Below are 12,408 nucleotides of genomic sequence, written 5' to 3'. Positions count from 1 at the left end.
GACCACTATTTCATACAAGTAAGTAAATTATAAAATTATATTCATGATTAATCACCTGCCAGGTTTCTGCAGTCCATATAGCACGTGGGATTTCTTATGGCTGTTCTGTAAACATGGGAATATTTTTCAGAGTATCCAGGTGCAAAACCGTCTGTTATATAGACAGGCAAGATATTTTTGGGATAAGAAATTGAAAAAAAAATGTTTACAAGTAAACAGAAAGTCAAGATTACAAAAATTTAAAGCCTTAATTGTTGTGGTTTTTTACTCTTAACACATATTAACTTGTTAATCACACTCAAGTATTTCCAGAGAAATAAGCCCCTAGAGCTAAAAACAAACATGGGAAAGTTAAAAGTGAGAGAGGGGCAGCGCTTGGCAGTTAGGACATTCAAATACATAGAGAAGAGACACCATAAAAATGGATGCAGAAGTGGAAGATATATGATTTTCACAGACTCAAAACCTCAGATTTCCCTCCTGTAATAAAATTAGGATACCTGAAGATGCAAGAATTAGTCCCATGTCAGTAAAATATTTCTATTTTCAATTCAGCTGTTTGAAAGAGAGTTAAAGAAGTAAAAATCATCAGTGTGATATCAAAGCACAGCTTTAAGACCTGGTATTTTTTCTCAAATTACATAACCTAATGTGAATGAGAAACTTTTTTAGAGAGTAAAAATGGGGACTAACTGCTTTCCCATCAATGCAGCTTCTAAAAACTAAAAGTCTTGCTGTCCTGTCTTCCAAAGGGCACAGAAGAAAAATGAGCATCTAAAAACTTTTCCTGCTTGTCAAAGAAAACACACTGTGAATGCACTCTCAGATAGTTAATTCATAGGTGTCTCTCCTGGGAAATAATACTCTTATCCAATCTATTTCTCATTTCCTGATATGACAGACAATGAAGGCTTATCACACATAAAATCAAAGCCAGTAGCAAAACCATTTGTTGTCTGGTGAAAAGGACACAGAACTGGCTATGTATGATCAGGCAAATGAGCACATGGCCAGGACAGTGACAGAGAACTCTCCAGCAGTGCTTTCATAAGAACAGCCCAGCAAAGCCACATGCAACAACTGGGACAAACCCAATGATCCTGGATAAAAGTTGGAAAAAATAAAAACTAACTGAAGAATGAGAAAGGTCATTCTCAAAGGAAAGGGCAGGGTCCCTGCTCAGAAACTAGAAAGATGGACCAGCCCAAAGAGACTGCATCACAGCCATCTGCAGAAAATGGGTGTTACTCAGCCCATGAAATTACACTGCACTGCTCTCCAGTCACATGCTCCGTGGCTTGTAATTTTAAGATGCTTTTCCCTCTGTTGCTTTTTGTTCTATAAAAATTATACTTCTGTTTGAAGGTCATTTCTGGTCACTGATTAACACATCCCTGCTCTTAAGGGAAAGAATGGCAGTTATGAGCCCAGTTGCACTTGCTGAGCAGGAACACCACAGACCCTTTTACAAGAGACAGGATGACTCAGAGCCAGGGAGCAGCTGGGTCATGGATTCAGCCTGGGAGAGGCTGCACAGGTTACCAATACAGCCTGCCCCAGTGCTTGCTAGCACATGATGCTTCCCTGTTTAGGGAGCAAAAATTTTGCTGAAGGGACAAGCTTTAAAGTGTTGTTAAAAGTTTCTGTAAATACAGAGACCAGAGCCTGCCTGCTGAAGGTCTGGATTGCTTGCACTTCAAATGTCACTAGTTTATTTCAACACAGAGTCCCTTTCCTTGCACTGGTGCCTTTGGTTTTCTGTGCCCCAGTAGGACAAAGGCAGAAACACTGGTTTTGTTTATATAAAGACTCACACAGGGTTTGGTCTCAATTACAGTTAATGGTGTTTGAACAACTATCTGAGCCCTTAAATTCATAGAAAAAGGTATTTTCCTTGGCTGGTCAAAATGGCTCCATGCTTCAAAGCACGATAAAACTCAGAGCAGCCAACAGGAGCTTCACTCATCAAATCTCGTGGTGTAAACCATCACTGCTAGATAGATGGCCATCAGTGTTGTTTCTCTGACATCTGAGGAACTCTCACCCACCTGAATGTGTTATCAATGACCTGATATAGATAAAAACATTTGCTGCACCTGTTTTGTGTTTTTCTACATCAAACAGTAGCACTGCATCATTTCTGATACAGCCCACTCCCAAGTCTTGAACATCTTCTGACTCAATCATCCAAACATCAAGACTATTTTTAGCTTCCTTAACATGCTTCAACTTCAGGGTTTAACTGGAATTTCTAATAAAGAAATGGTAATATGCTTGATAATGTGCTCAGATTTATAAGATATACTAACTGTATTTTATGCTGTAACAACCTGTAATCACAGCTGTACAGAATATTGTAGGCTTGTCCCTGATACATTTCTGCTCCATTACAGTTAATATAAGAAGCTATCCAGGCAAGGTTTTTGGCCAAATATGACATTTGGTTCTTAAAAACAAAGCAACCAACCCATTGCAAATGAACTGATCATAAAATAAAAGCAGTTGGCTATTTAAACGGCAGGCTGAATCCATAGTATCTTACAAAATTCTATCAGTAGTGCAGACAAAGAGTGGACATCTGTGTGTAGATACATACAGAATATCCTATTTTCAGAATATCCTGTTTTCAGAAATTATTTCTGAAAAGCCAACACAGCTAAAATGATATAAACTCATTAACGTAATTTTAAATTTAAACAATTAGGAAAGAGGACAAGGCTTCTGCTCTTTCCTGCTGGAAATGTAGATTCTTTCCTTTACCCACTGTACCAGGTTTGGCAATCATCTGAATAATCACCAATTTAGGCAGCAATGTTCACACAAATGTAATTAAAAAAAAAAAAGAAAAAGGTGGGGTTGTGTGTGTTTTGCTTTTAAAACAAGTTCAATTTGCTAAACTGCTTGATGCTGGAGCCTAGGCCATCACAGAAAGAGCAAAGAAACTAAGATTGCTCCTCCTGATGCAGTGAATCTAAATGTCCTAAACTATTCAAATCAGACCCTAAGAGTATCAGTTAAACATAACTTTAAAAGATAAAGCAAGTTTAGTAATTAAAAGCAATTTAAAAATATTTTTCTTTGTGGGATGTTTCACTTAGGTGTTCACACACTGCAGTCATAACTCAGAGGGACACAGATGAACTCATGGAAAATTTTGAATATGTCACAAAGCCTTTCTATCAATAATGACAAAGACCACTTCAGGACCTCTAAAAAAATATTCAAAGTTTACTTTGCACTTCACTGGGAAGTAAGTTTGGTTGTATTAACATAATATACTGAATCTATACAATTAAGATCTGCTAAGCTTAGTAACTGATGAGCCAATCAAGATGCTGATTTTTTTCAACCTCTTTCATATCATCTTCACACTTCTACTGCCTCTAAAATCATGAATTAGTATGTGCCAACATACTGAACTAGAAATGGCAAGTACTGTTGGATTAAGTCTGAGTAAATAGTTGAGCTTCTTAGCAGCTACGGAACTAATATAAAGCAGGAATGAAGAACATTTCTGAGAAAAGATCGAGTTTGTGGAGCAGTGGACCACAGGGCTTTAAAAATTATTGCCAAGAACTCCCTCAAAAAGCAATTAAGTGACAAGAAAAGAAATTCTACTTCAGTATCAGAGCCCAGCCTACACAGCAGCTGACAAATAAAATGGTGCTGAGCACACTGGGCTGATTCCTCCTGCTCTGCAAAAGGTGTATTATCAATAGCTCACACAGCATTTGCAAAATACATGCAAGGAAACACAAACTGCCATCCTAAGTTCCACTCAGACTGGGGATGGGGCTAAAGTTAAGCACATTCTTCATTCACTGTATTACAAAGAAAAATTTCAACCTCCAGCAAGAAACAGTAAACCTGACAATCAAATATGTACTCACATTTTAGACTGTAACTGTGGGCTCATCTTCACTACTGTTAAATCAATTGTACTTAACTCAATTACAGTGAGGTAATTACATTAACATGAGTCAGTGCATCCACACATGGCATTTGCACGTGTGCTGAGTGAATTGCTGTTACCTCCCACATGGCACAAGTCCTTTGCTCAATCACATTAAACAGGACACAGCTCAGGACACTTTCACCTGCAGCTCAAGCCACCACACTGCTGTCAAATGCCTCAATCCCTGTACAGAGGGAGATTCATTGCACAGCTGCCCTTAACCAGGTACAGACTAACCCTGGTGTGGATTTACCTACTGTAGCACCTTTCATCTTCTAAAACTTACTATGTCCTACTGCTTTTGGAAAGGGAACAAAAATACCCATCTTTGCAACCTGTTATTATTAACCTTAAAGGAGATGAGAACATCAACAGTGATAAATAAATTTTTAACAATTCAACAAACCTGTGTGAGTTACAGAGGTGTTACCATTAATACAAACAGGGTGATTCACTGGCTCCTGCCAACATCTGCTGGCAGCCACATGTGCACCCATCTCTGCACTCACAGGCTACGTATGTGCCTCCAATTAACAGCTTGGGCACCTTTCCCTGGGTCTGAAGCAAGGTGGCACAACATAATTGAACTTCATCTGGCAACATTCTTTCCTTCTCCACTTCAGCCCCATTTCCAGCAGTCAGGGTGGCTATGCCCTGACAGCCCTCCCCGTGTGCCAAATGCAGTAAAAGATGCTGTGGGGAGGGAAAAAAACAGACACAGGGAATAATGTGCAGCCTCTCACATGATGGAGGATCACACTCCACTGCCTCAGCCTGCCCCTGACCCAGGGTTATTTATCACTCACCTCAGAGTGAGCAATACTGGTTTGTAAACTGGGAGAGTTTCTGTCACTGGTCAGGCAGGTGCTTGCAGAAATTACACATAGCTGGCCCGTACTTTAATTTAAGCAAGAACCTGTACCCTGAGCACAGCTCAGCAGTGCTCCTTGCTCATCTCTGCATCCTGAGAGAAATCTCTGCATTACTTTTTAATATAAATGACAATCAGTTGCCAAGAAACTGAATCCATAGTCAGACATGTAAAAATCAGACCCACAGGTACAGCACAATAAAGTGATGCACCATGTCCTTTCTCCTAAAAGACTTGCCCAGAGCCACTTAACACAGTATTAAGGAGGCTCTGTTATCAGATATTCACGAAACTTGTGAATGCTTCTCCTCACTGCACACATAGAGCAATGACTGATAAACATGGAAATGAAAAACCAACTGCAGAACACATCCCCTGGTGTCCAGGTGTATGACAAGGGTAATACATGGTGGTGCTCAAATCCTATCAAGGGGAAGATGAAAATCAAACTCAAGGTGGGTATGACTTTGGAGACAGAAGGACAAGAGGAATGAAAGTTTCTTATGCTTGTCTCAAGAAGCACTTTCTAAAACACTTTTGAAGAGTTTAATCGTGTACTCACTAGGCAGGAATAAGCCCACTTTATCACAAAAGTACAAGTACTTTCTGCTTACATTCTGTATTTGGACACACTGTTTTACAAAACATGGAACCTGGAATATTAATGCCAAGAAATAGGTTAAATATATTAATACAAGGTTCTAAAATATCATTATTACAAAACACTAAGTTAAGGTCAACTTCTGAATAAAAAAGCATATTTATACACATCAGAGATGTCATCTCTTAGGAATAAATAGGCATTAATTTGCAAGGCCAAATCAATATTTAAATTGTGTCACATGGTTTTCAAAGGTTTATTTTGGGGAAACTTGTTTGCAATGAAAAAAATACAAAGAAAATAATCCTTCTGTTTGATGCCTGTTGGTCTTTTTAGACTCAGAGTGCTTATTCTTATTTCTCTAGTCTTATTTTTTCTGAATTGTAACAACAAATCACAAGAGAAAAAACAGATCTTAACGAAATCTATTTAGGGATTTTTCACAAATAGCTGTGCTATCTGGCAAAATTACATGTCAAACAATCTGTACAAAACTCAAGCCCTGTTTCAAGATTATTGCATGATTTTATAACAAAAAAAGTCTGCAGACCTCTGCTTTTCTTTTGCTGCCTTTGCAGACCCTTCCCTGAGCTTTCTGAGCCTGCCAGGGTCCTGTGTGGCTGCAGGCTCACACAGCGAGGTCAAGAGAGAGCACAACCAGAAAACTGGGGAAAAAGGAAAACAAAATGGAGGAGGGGCACCCGCAGGAGACGAAGGAGAGCCAGCAGAAATGCCTACAGGGTACAGCAGCATTTCTCTCAGCCCTCATGAAATAGCATGTCCTTAGCACTACCTGAGAATTTAAAAAAACAAAAAAAAAGACGCTAAAGAAAAGCTGGTCCCTGGCCAACCTCCACAAATTTCCAGCAACAATCTGGAAATTATTTATTGTGGGTTATATCCTATTTGTAAAGAAATCAAGAGTTCATTGTAAAATGCTGGCTCACAAATGCTAAGCTGATGGGACAGAAAATAAGTTTATACAGCTTCCTCTTGCAATTAGTGATTTATATATGTTTACTCAGAAAGGGTAAACATTGTTTCATTTTGTTAAATAAAAAACTCTGTGCTATGCAAATACCTTTAAATGGAAAATAAATTTACATTTCATAGTAGTTTTTCAAATATTACTTTCACAACCGATATAACTTTTAAAAATGTTTTCTCACACACAGCTTATTCTTTCTTACACTAAATTTTCCATTTGTTTGCAACATACCCTCCCCCAAGCCCTGGGGAAAAAAAAATTGCTTACTTTTCATGTCAGTGTTGTAACTTATTATAACTATTTCAAATTTGAAAATCAATAATGATACGAAGAACAACTTACAAATAAAGATAAATGGTATTTTGTTTACTTAACTCACTCTTTGCTAGAATAATTTGCCAAATAATTTAATTTGTTACAATATGCCTAATATTGATATTCTCCTGATTCTTATCTGTGTACCGGAAACATCCATACCTACTTTGGTCACCCTTATTTTAAGGCAATTTGTGATCAGCCTACACTGAACATGTAATATCAGTGCACAAGGCACACAGATAATTGTCTGCAAAAGAAAATTACTTTAATCAACCATTAATCCACTCAATAAATCAAGGTTACTGAAAAATCTAATGATCTTCTCAGCTACATGTTACACTTAAACAGAATTTTTTTAGTTTATCAATTTTTCTTTTTAAAATAAATACCTAGGTGCATTTATAAGAAAAGTAGCTACAAATTCAAACCATCTGAAATTTTAGAGATGAAAGACAACCTCATTGTGAGGATCCTGATCAAATGCGATTACACAGAGATTTGCTACTGGACAGGCTCCATTCATCAGAGGCAATCTCTCTCTGTAGAAGAGAAATATTTCCTAAAATGTCAGGACATACATTTTGCTCAATTAAAAACAGTTCCTACACTGCCCATCCCAGCTGCCTGAGGACACTCACTTTGATAGAAATTACATATATATATGTATATATATATACATATATATATGTAATTTCTATTATATAAAACACACACATACAACAGAGAATATATGTATACAAATAAAGGCTCCCTCAATTTATTTACATCTGTATTACCTTCTCACCAATCTCCTTGGGGAGACGGTGAACACTAACATACAGTAAGTAGAACTGCTCTCTAGCCAGTCACAGCAGAGCTTGTGTCAATAAACAATTTCAAGACAACCATTCTTGCTTTTTATTAAATACAACATCCTTCTGACTTCATGTTATATCAGCAAGAAGCAGAACTCAATGTTTTAATGTATCTGCTAAGTTTGCCCACATTACATGTATCCAGGATAATTTCATTGTCCTGTACAAAGCTCAGTCCCACTTGCTCTCACACAAACTGAGGTCCCCTCCTGCCACTTGTCACACAAGGGAATCCTGCACAGAGCTCACTTCCAGACTTCACTCATCAGCAGCCAAATCCAGTGAAATCCAAGGGACTCTCTAAGTGTGGCACAGTGCTGTGCAGCACTGGACTTGCACCATGAATGACAAAACATGTGCGTGAACAGGAGAAATATTTCTTCAAGAACATCTTTTATGTTATTCATAGAGGTTTATTTCAGTGAAAATATTTTTCAAATGTCCTTACAAGGAAAATTTAAATTACTGCTACAGCTTGCTTTGAAACAGTATGCACAACAGGATAGAAGCTGTTCATGGCTGAGCCTTTGTTGAAGTAGCCACTGAGATCAGTTAATAAACATTACACTGAGTCTACTAAGAAAGTGCAAATCATGGAGATACTTCCAGGGAACTTAACACAATCCTCCTGTACTATTAAGGAAAAGCAGTGCCCAGAAAAGCAAACAGCTCTGTTATACCTGCTAGCTACACACCAGAGGGGCAGTCACAAATTAAATGTTGCCAACAGGAAACTCACTCTATTTTTTTTTTAAGTTACAGAAACAAGACACACCCACTATTTGCAGGACTGGACTCTTAGCATCTCTTTCTGAGGAAATGAATGCCAGAAATGAAACCAAGGCTGGCACTGGTACAATGTGCAGATGTGCAGTCACAGTGAGCACACACCAACAGAGGTGGCAGCTCCATGAGATACAGCTGTGCAAAGTCTCACTCTGCCATTTCTCTTCTAGGTAGCCTGTTAAATCAATGAGAGCAACAAGAAGTTCGGGGAACAAGACCTCCCGTTTTATTTTGGCTCAGTTCCTCAAAAATTGCACTCCACCACTGTGCTGATACCAAATGGAATGGTGTATCCTGCATTTCCTCAGGCTGCACCACCTCAGCTGCTTTCCTCAAGTTAGCTCAATTTTTCATGCAGCAAAGCCAAAGCCCTATGAGTTTCATGATACAAATGAAACCTAAACATGGAAAATAAATTACCAGTTTGCAGCTTAAGGAGAAAAGAATTGTAACTCCTGCAGCTACAGAGCAGTGGAATTGATACGGGAGTCTAAGTGGAGGAAGGAGCAAGAAGGATTGCCTCTTCTAGCAGAAATCTACAGTTTCGTGGCTTAAGGCAGTAATGAAACTGCAGGGTTGTAACAAGCAAGGATTTCATCTAGGAGAAGAAAAAACAAAAAGCTAAAACCCAAATCAAACAAGTGAGCACAAAAACAACAACAAAAAAAGAAACTTAACCAAACCAAACAATCGCGAAAGCCTAGCATGGATCATATCTTCAGCAAACAGTTTTTTCTTCAAGATTAATAGAGATGCTTGCTTAATTTAAAAATAACCATGCAGAATAATTCAAGCGCTCACAGCAACAGCAATGAAAAGTTTAATGTCTATCAACCAAATGTAATTATGCACTGGTGTATGGAATGACAATCACTGGGCTCTCCAAGATATGAGATTTGTGAAAAGCATTTCTCCCATTTGGCATTGTAAATGCAATATGTAACATTAACATTAAAAACAGACAAAGAATTTTACACAGAAAGGTTAAAATAAGTAGCTAACTTCATACAAAACATCATTAAATATTCCCATTATCTAATGTGTCTATTTAAAAACAATTTTTGTACATTTTGTAAAACAACTCTATGTTTAGCTGAAAATATGTAAATATAAGGCACACATGGATTAATTAAAACTACAGAAAACCAACTTACTTTGTACTGGAAACATTAAATACTTCTGCTTGCAAAACACTTTCAAAAAGCACGTGCCACCTATTTGAAGGCAGCAATAAAAGTAAAGCAGCCTTTAAGCCCTGCACTATTCTGAAACAACCAAAGTAACCTTAGGTTTGTCTGTAAAAACTCCTTTCATAACATATGCTTCTAAAAAATGGTTTACAAGTAAAAAACATTATCAGAAAAAAACATGAGATTCCAACAAGTGGGATTCTGATGGGAGGAAGGAACAATTGACACAAATGTATCACAGTCAACGGCATTACACCAAACTCACCCCATAGGAGAAGCTCTCCCAGAGGGGTGAATCATTAAACACTGCTGACAGCCTGGAAGTTTTATATTTAGGAATGCAAAAAGTACTGCAGTTAATTATGCTGTTATAAACTACAGTGAGAAAACTGGTAAAAGGTTTGCACAACTCAACCACAAACTGAAAAACCAGCATTATGTGAGCTGCATTGGGAAAGATGGCTTGACTTTATTTCCATTAGAGCAAAACTGTTGTTGTGAAGAAATATATATATTTAATCTATAGTACATAAAGTATGTATATGCACTACTTTTTGAGTTTTTTATAAAGAAAAATTTCTGTAGACCATCAATTCTTTTTTCAAAGAAAGTATTTTTAAGTAGTAAAGCTATAGTCATAACACAAGGAAAAAGCACCCCATCAAGTCCATGTGGAACTTCACCCAAGGACAGACAAAAGCAGAAGACCATTTAGTTATAAAAGCTGCATATTTAAGGTCCTAATCTTGAAACATTTATTTACATGAACAGATCTTACTTTAAAGAACAAATGTTTGCAAGATTGGAATCCAGCAATCATTAATCTTGTTGAAAGACTTTTTAGCATGAAGGACTTTGCTGTCCTTCCAAATAAACAAAAGCAGATAATTCTGCTGAATATTTTTCAAAAGTTCTGTCTTGTCACATTACAGAACTCACAAGTTCAAAAGAGATATAAGATATGAGGTAAAACATCACTGAAAAGTTCTAACAATTCAAGGAGAATAATTTGTTGGTAAAATTTTCTTCCTTTTCAAATATTTCTGAAAATATGACTGCTTCAAGGTGGTGTGGTATTCTGTAGTATGATTTGTTTGATCATTAGGAGGGCAAGTCCGAGAAGTCACAGAAAATTGTGATGTGCCAAATTTTTTATCATCTTTGTTGAGTTGGTCAGAGCAGGGTGATGGTAAAACCAAAGATTGTGGGTTTGATCCCCATAGGCACCATTCACTGAAGAGCTGTACACCTATGGGTTCCTTCTGACTCAGAATAATCTGTGACTACCCAAGTTTAACTCTTCCTCCGAGCATCAATGAAGCAAACAAATGATTCCTGAAAGGGAGGCTGCATTTCTTTTCAAAGTTGTTCTTGATGTCACCCTGCTGCCATCTTGGTGTGTGGCAGCTCCTGAGGGCCAGGCAGAGAAGTGCAGGGCTCAGTGACCCCAGCTCGGCTTATTCCACACCCCAGTATGGACAGTGCTGCCACAAACTGAGCCAAAGCTCCAGGGAAGCGTCTGCTGCACAGAACTTTCATTGGCATTGCAGTGAGCCCTGTGGCTGATGGAGGACTGGCCATGGCTGATGGAATACCCTTCCCTGATCAGAGATCAGGGGCACTGACCTCTTCTCTCGGGCAGTCAGGGACAGGACATGATGGAATGGCCTGAAGTTGTGCCAGCAGAGGTTTAGGTTGGACATTGGAAAGAGTTTCTTCCCCAGAGTATGGCTGGGAACTGGAACAGGCTCCCCATGGAAGTGGTCACAGCACCAAGCCTGACAGAGCTCAAGAAGTGTTTGAACAAGGCTCTTGGGCACATGGTGGGACTTTTGGGGATGTCCTGTGCAAGGCTAAAAGTTGACTCAATCCTTGTGGATACCTTTCAGCTCAGACTATTCTGATTCTGTGATTCTGGTCCTTCAGCACGGGGAGCTGTGATTGTCCCTGCTTGCCCCATGCCAGCATCCCAGTGGAGGGCAGGTTGTGTGTCACTGTGAGGAGATGGGCACACACTGCACTGTGTGTCACTGTGTGTCACTGTGGGGAGATGGGGCACACACTGCACTGTGTGTGTGTCACTGTGGGGAGATGGGCACACACTGCACTGTGTGTCACTGAGGGGAGATGGGCACACACTGCACTGTGTGTCACTGTGTGTCACTGAGGGGAGATGGGCACACACTGCACTGTGTGTCACTGGCGAGATGGGCACACACTGCACTAAACCCATGAGCTCCATCAGTGCTGCCCTTCAGACAGTTTTGATCTATCATTATTTTGATCCTCAAAGATACTAATCAGCATTTCCAGTTCTACACTGTGTGCCCTATCAGCTTTTCTTTTTTCCTTTATTTTTTAAAATAAAACAAATAAACCGAACGTTTAAACCATATTTAGAGAGTAATAAAATCTTTGAATCTCTCATATCAATCACTTCCTTGGACCACAGTCAGCTGCCCGGGGAGGAGCGGGTTATAAATGGCCCGAGGAAGCGAGAGGCAATGAATAGCCCTGACCCTCGCTTCCCCGCTTCGCTCGGGGCTTGCAACCTGAGCCGGGAGGGGGCAAATTCCTGCGGCTCCCGCTGCAGCCGGGCCGGCCAGGGGCGAGGCCGCAAGGGAGCCCGGCCCACCGGCGCCGCCCGCGGCCACCCTCGCCGCCCGCGAGCTCCATCGCCGCCGTCACCCGCCCGAACCCAGCACCCGCCCGAACAGCTCCGCACCGACCCGAACCCCCCACCGCCCCTCCATCCTGCCCACGACCCACTCCATCCAAACCAGCTCCATCCTGCCCGCCCGAACCCAGCACTCCCTGCCCACCCGAACCCAGCACCCCCTGCCCA

The 12,408-nt window shown here is 39.8% G+C and overlaps 1 protein-coding gene across 4 annotated transcripts in view; it reads right to left on the bottom strand.

Annotated features, from left to right (window-relative positions):
• LIN28B (lin-28 homolog B) overlaps window positions 1-12,408 on the bottom strand; it is a 100,042-nt gene that overhangs the window by 56,955 nt on the left and 30,679 nt on the right. The window lies entirely within an intron of this gene.

The sequence above is a fragment of the Zonotrichia leucophrys genome, chromosome 3 (assembly GCF_028769735.1).
Source record: "Zonotrichia leucophrys gambelii isolate GWCS_2022_RI chromosome 3, RI_Zleu_2.0, whole genome shotgun sequence".
In the NCBI taxonomy this organism is placed as follows: Eukaryota; Metazoa; Chordata; class Aves; order Passeriformes; family Passerellidae; genus Zonotrichia; species Zonotrichia leucophrys.
This window is presented reverse-complemented; position numbering and strand designations above follow the sequence as displayed.